The 5,259-nt window shown below is 45.2% G+C and overlaps 1 non-coding gene across 1 annotated transcript; it reads left to right on the top strand.

The window, feature by feature from the left end:
• The first annotated feature begins 3,943 nt into the window (after positions 1-3,943).
• LOC117017150 (U6 spliceosomal RNA) lies at positions 3,944-4,048 on the top strand. The gene has a single exon (XR_004422024.1). It is a non-coding gene; the product is annotated as a U6 spliceosomal RNA (small nuclear RNA).
• The last annotated feature ends 1,211 nt before the right edge of the window (positions 4,049-5,259 follow it).

Here is a 5,259-nt window from a genome sequence, read left to right as displayed (position 1 = left end):
CCCGGACCCCAGCCGTCCCTTGCCCCATCAGGACCACTAATCCCTTTGCTCCCCTAAGGGCCTGTATACTGTCCCTTAGCCCCTTGATGCCCCCACTACCCGTTATCCACCTTCCGTACGACTCTCACTCGTGCTCATTGCTCCTGTGCACTCACCCTTCATTTCTCTGCCCTTCTCTCAAGTTCTCTTCTCTTGATAACACCACAACTCTGGTTAAATCCAACACTCTGCCTACTCCATGCCTACATCTATGCAGCTGAACATGGCTGCGGAAAATACCAAGCACCAAACTCCAGGAGACCCTTAATGCTACCCCGGAATCATGCTCTAATCCCTTAGACCTTCATGATCATTCAAAACCTTCTCTCAGCTCCAATCTTCACTATTCACTCCACTGCCCAGCCTCATAGCTGCTGGATTCCTACTTCCCTTTTGAGAATGTTCACAGCTCCCACTCCCGATGCGCTCAGCCTCCAGCGTCTTCCTTCTCCCTATGTGCACAGATGCACTGTCCACACTCCTATACAGCGCCAATTCCTCCCTCTGCACTCAAGGATGTGGCTCCATCATCAGTTTTTCTCTCTGGACTAGACCATTCCCAGTGGTGTGCAAGTATCTGTTATTGATGAATCTTAAAGGAAAAACAAAGAACCTCTTGATCTCACTTTCTCACTCTTCTGTCCCTTTGCACATTTTACCTTCCTCTTTCTCTCTTGTTTATTCCATTCAAGTATTGGCACTACACACACACACACACACACACACACACACACACCCCTGAAACTGCTCTTGTCGAGGTCCGCAGTGCCCTCCGAGTTGCTACATCAGCCGTCATTCTCAGCCCTCGTCTTCCCTGACCTCTCAGTGCGTTGCCATGGCTGCCCATTCCCTTCTCCTTGACTCCCCTTCTTCACTTGGCTTCCTGGACATCCCCTCTCTTGGTTTTCCTCCCTTCTCCCTGTTCCCTGCTCCTTTTCCCTTGGCTATCTCCTTCTCTTACCCCCATGTTTTGATGTTCAGTCCTTGGATCTCTTCTCTAGCTACACTCAGGCTTTCGGTGGTCACAAACAGTCTCATTGTTTAAAATATCACCTCGATACAAGCCGAAGACTCCCAAATTCACACTGCGAGCCCAGATCCTCTCCTCAGTTCCAGACTCATCCATCCCAAACCTCCTCAGCATCTCCACTTGGCTACGTAATAACATCTCAGGGGCGGCTGGTTAGCTCAGTTGGTTAGAGCGTGTGCTCTTAACAACAAGGTTGCCGGTTCCATCCCCACATGGGCCACTGGGAGTTGCGCCCTCCACAACTAGATTGAAACAACTACTTGACTTGGAGCTGATGGGTCCTGGAAAAACACACTTAAAATAAATAATAGTTAAAAAAAACCACGTCTCAGACTCAGGCCTAAGACTGACCATCTGCTCTTCCCTCCAAAACCTACTCCACCATCGACATTCCCCATCCCAGCTGATGGCAACTCCACTCCTCCAGTTCCTCCAGCCATAAATACTGGAATCATCTTTTTTTTTTTTTTTAAGATTTTTATTGGGGAAGGGGAACAAGACTTTATTGGGGAACAGTGTGTACTTCCAGGACTTTTTTCCAAGTCAAGTTGTCCTTTCAATCTTAGTTGTGGAGGGCGCAGCTCAGCTCCAGGTCCAGTTGTCGTTGCTAGTTGCAGGGGGCGCAGCCCACCATCCCTTGCGGGACTCCAGGGATTGAACAGGCAACCTTGTGGTTGAGAGACTTTATTGGGGAACAGTGTGTACTTCCAGGACTTTTTTCCAAGTCAAGTTGTCCTTTCAATCTTAGTTGTGGAGGGCGCAGCTCAGCTCCAGGTCCAGTTGTCGTTGCTAGTTGCAGGGGGCGCAGCCCACCATCCCTTGCGGGACTCGAGGGATTGAACAGGCAACCTTGTGGTTGAGAGCCCACTGGACCATGTGGGAATCGAACTGGCAGCCTTCGGAGTTAGGAGCATGGAGCTCCAACCGCCTGAGCCACCGGGCCGGTCCTGGAATCATCTTTGATAATCTCATTTTCTCATGTCCTTTGTCTAATCTATCAGAAAATCCTGTTGGGTCTCCTTCCAAAATACAATCAAATTTTGACCACTTCTTTTTGGCCCCACTGATGCCACCTTGGTCTTAGCTACCAATATCTTCTTTCTCCTCTTAACCATGATCCCTGCTTCTATGTTAGCTTTTTACCCCCGTCACTGAGAATCTATTCTCTACGGAGCATCTATAGGGAGCCTATTAAATCATAAGTCAGATTCTGCCACTCCTCTGCTCAAAACCCTCCAATGGCTCTGCTCAGAGTAAGAGCCCAAATCCTTACAATGACCTAGAGGCCTACATAGTCTGCCCCCACTACCCATTATTTCCCATCACTTCATCTCCTTGTCACCCACCTGTCCCCTCACTCATACTCCACTCCAGCCACAATGTCCTCCTTGCTATTCCTAGAATATACCAGTGGTGATTCCACCTTAGGGCCTTTGCACGTTACTCCCTCTGCCTGTAATAATCTTCCCTTAGATATTGGCATGTCTCGCTCCCTTTCCTCCCTCACACCTCGGCTCCAATCTCTCCTCAACGTGGCGATCCTGCCACCTCTGTTTAATTCCGCCACCTGCCCCACCTCTTTCCTCAGACCTCCAATACCCTTTACCTTGCTTGATTTTTATTTTTCCCATATTACTGATCACCTTCTAACATAATAGAAAATTTACTTACATATTATGTCTCTCTTTCTTGCCAAATGTTAACTCCCAGAGGATGGGGATCTTGTTTTGGTCACCAGTGTATCCCAAGTATCTAGAAGAGTGCCAGACACATACTAGGTGATCAATAAGAATGTACTGAATGGGGGCCGGCCTGGGGCCGGCCCGGTGGCTCAGGTGGTTAGAGCTCCGTGCTCCTAACTCCAAAGGCTGCTGGTTCGATTCCCACATGGGCCAGTGGGCTCTCAACCACGAGGTTGCCAGTTCAGCTCCTGTCCTCTCAACCACAAGGCTCTCAACCACGAGGTTGCCAGTTCAGCTCCTGTCCTCTCAACCACAAGGTTGCTGGTTCGACTCCTGCAAGGGATGGTGGGCTGTGCCCCCTGTATCTAGCAACAGGCAACTGGACCTGGAGCTGAGCTGCGCCCTCCACAACTAAGACTGAAAGGACAACAACTTGAAGCTGAACAGCACCCTCCACAACTAAGATTGAAAGGACAACAACTTGACTTGGAAAAAAAGTCCTGGAAGTACACACTGTACCCTAATAAAGTCCTGTTCCCCTTCCCCAATAAAATCTTTTTTTTTTTTTAAAAAAGAATGTACTAAATGAATGAATGAATGAATAAACTACAAGAGAGGATGGTAAACACATTCCCTGTGCTCACAATGTTGACAGTGAGTGGGGTGGGATAGGATGGGGAAAAAAGACAAGGCAACAGGGAGCGAAGACACTGCAGAAAGTGCCTCCTGCCATTCCTCCAGCCTGAACTTCCTTCCATCTCTCTTTTCTCACACACAATATCCCAGCCATATTGGCTGTGTTTTGAATTCCTTGAATTCTCCCAGAGCCTTCCCACCTCAGGACTTTTGTATAAACTGTTTTCCCTGCTCAGACCAGTCTTCCCCCGTCATGTCATTTAGCTAATTCCTACTCTGTTTTCAAGTCTTAGCTTAAATGCCATTATTATTGTATCTCAGGGCTTAACACTGAATAAGACATATGTTTCCCAATAAAGACATATGTTTCAATATACATTTTTTTCAATACTGTTATTATACCATTTTACAGGTGAGAAAACGAAGGCCCAGAGAGGTAACAATTTTTGCCCAAAGACCCACCACTAATAATATTTGTAGAAGTAATAAACATGTTGATTAAATAATCAAAGTGGAGTTTGAAAACAGTGACTTTGATGGTTTCTGGGATGCTGATTTCCTGTGCTTGCTTTGGAAATCTAAAATTGAAACTACACAGAGAAGAATAACAGGGCCCCTGTGTGAGGATGACATGCAAACTCGTGAAGGTTTCCATATTTTTGCCAGATGGGAGGGGGCTTGGGGGATAGGGGAAAAAAGAAAAGGGATTAAGAAGTACAAATTGGTAGTTACTAAATTGTTATGGGGATGTAGGGCACAGCATAAGGAATATAGTCAACAATATTGTAATAACTATGTATGGTGTCAGATGGGTACTAGATTTACCAGGGTGATCACTTTGTAAATTATATAAATGTTTCATCACTACGTTGTACACCTGAAACTAATACAACATTGTATGTCAACTGTAATTGAAAAAAAAGAATTATTTGTAAAAAAAAATTTTCCTGTGGAAAAATTTGTCCTGAGGGGATGGGGTGGACGGCCTTCAGCCGCAACATTAAGCTATGCTCTCTTCAGCAAGCCTTCCCTCTCTGAGGTTTAGAGGTCTGTTTGTTTAATACAAAGTGGGACCCACTCCACAAGGCTCCAGTCTCTGCTAACATAAGGCCCCTATTGGGGAGCTCACTACTCGAAAACAAAAAGCCCTCTTTTTCAAAGAATATAAACAGGCAATTCACAGAAGAGATGCAAATGCTCAAAACAATCCATAAAGACATGTCTGACCTTACTAATCCTGGAAGAAGCACAATACAACAAGGAGATATATTTAGTTTCTCAGTTTAGCAGAAGTAAAAATTGATGTGAACTTTCTGGAGGGCAGTTTAGCAACACATATCAGTACATAAAATACCTGTTCCTTTTGACTTCTGGCAGTTTACCCTGCCAGAAGGAAATAGCACAAGTGTGTTCTTGAGAGTTTCGTTTATATTTGCAAATTCTGGAAATAACCAAAATGTCCAATGATATAGAACTGGTTAAATGAATACTGGTACAGCCGAATAGCGGCCGAATAGCTCAGTTGGTTAGAGCGTGGTGCTCTTAACAACAAGGTTGTTGGTTCAATCCCCACATGGGCCACTGTGAGCTGCACCCTCCACGAGTAGATTGAGACAACTACTTGACTTGGAGCTGATGGGTCCTGGAAAAACACACTTAAATAAATAAAAGTTAAAAAAAATTAAAAAGAAAAAGGCCTCTTCTGTAAGTATATGCATAGATGATATTGGAGAAGGACATACACTGAGGTGGTAATAGCTGTGGGTAAAAATGTCATTTCTTTTCTCTTTTTTGTTCTCCATTCTGCATGTTTCTATTTTATGGGTTTTTTTGTAATTAATTTATTTTGTGAAGGGGAAAGGAGGCACTACA

This window comes from Rhinolophus ferrumequinum, chromosome 24, assembly GCF_004115265.2.
Source record: "Rhinolophus ferrumequinum isolate MPI-CBG mRhiFer1 chromosome 24, mRhiFer1_v1.p, whole genome shotgun sequence".
Taxonomy (NCBI): Eukaryota; Metazoa; Chordata; class Mammalia; order Chiroptera; family Rhinolophidae; genus Rhinolophus; species Rhinolophus ferrumequinum.
This window is presented reverse-complemented; position numbering and strand designations above follow the sequence as displayed.